This window comes from Lichenostomus cassidix, unplaced genomic scaffold, assembly GCF_008360975.1.
Source record: "Lichenostomus cassidix isolate B80296 unplaced genomic scaffold, HeHo_3.0 HiC_scaffold_43, whole genome shotgun sequence".
NCBI classification, from domain to species: Eukaryota; Metazoa; Chordata; class Aves; order Passeriformes; family Meliphagidae; genus Lichenostomus; species Lichenostomus cassidix.
Window position 1 is genome coordinate 4,122,673 of NW_028147635.1, and position 1,401 is coordinate 4,124,073.

The window sequence follows — 1,401 nt, forward strand, 5'->3', positions numbered from 1 at the left end:
TCTGGCAAGGCCTCAGAGAAAGAACCTGCTTCTCCTTCTTTGTGACATGGATGTGACCAGGAAACAAGACGTGCCAAAGCAAGTGCCAAAGCAAGTCAGGGTTCTGGTCTGAGTAACCAAACCCTGACATTGACAGTGACATTTCCAATGACCTGGACAAGACCATTGAAGGCACCCTCAGTCATTCTGCAGATGCCACCAAGTTGGGTGGCAATGTCCATCTGCTGCAGGGCCAGGAGGCTCAAGACTGAGGTGCCATTGTACTTGCTGCCTCAAGAATCTGAGGAGCAAAAGTAAGAGAATTTATTAGACTTAAATTCTGTAGGTTAAAATAGGGCTAGATGTTAGTAGAGCTCTCTTCTAGAATTAAGGATAACTGGATAAAGGCCCACTCATGCCCTTTTTTCCTGTTTAATTAGAAACAAAATAACTTAAATTATTATTAATAAAAATTAATAACTAACTAACTAACTTCATTAAAAAGATACCCTAATAACTAAATTAACTAAATTAATTAATTAAGCAAGGTAAAGAGTTCCAGAAGCTTAAACTAGACATTAGTTGGGAAAGAAAACTGCTAGAGAGCTTTTGTTTTATGATAGATAATATTATTTAGCATTTGGCCTGGAATCTGTTCCTCAGGCAGTTGAGCTGTAGCTCTTGCTCAGTTAGAACAGGTTCCATAAGATGCTTTCATTGAAATAAAATGATGGAACTGACAAATCAGAAGAGCTTGTTGTTTTCATTGTGCTGTAGTCATTGATTTGGGGGAAACTGCTGAAGGCTGAAGCCTTTTGGTCTCTGGGGCGTTGCAGTGTGTGCTGTGTGGGGCAGAGGAGAAAGGCGCTGCCTGGGGCGGGAGGGATGCAGGGACACCAAGTGCTTGTGACTTGTGCCACAAGGCCTTGGTCTGATGCAAAAGCTCCTTTTCTTGCGTCCACTTCTCCTCCTAGAGAGCTGCCCTGGTGCAGAGATCATTCTGTAGGATCTCTGCAGGGAGGAGAGCTCTCAGCCATGCCAAGGAGATTTTCCAGAACTCTCTGTTCTGCAGGCCAGCAGCTGCCAGGCTGTTTTGTGGAACTCATTGTGAGGCACACAGGGATTTTCCTGCCAGGACATTGGATCCCACTGGCTGTGTCAGGTGCCTGCAGAGGTGCTGCAGCACTCAAATGCATTTGCAAATGCAGCTCTTGCAGCCTGGCTGAAACTCTCCTGAGACAAGGAGCCTGAGGGGACACGTGCTTGGCCACACACATTGTGCAGCTGAAAGCTCCAGGATGCCACAATGTGCCACGCTGGACACTGCCTGGCATTGGTGACAAGGGGGGAACCAGGGCGTGGTGAGCAACATGACTTACTCCCCGGCTTGTGAAGAACAACTATTTACTAATTAACAGCCAA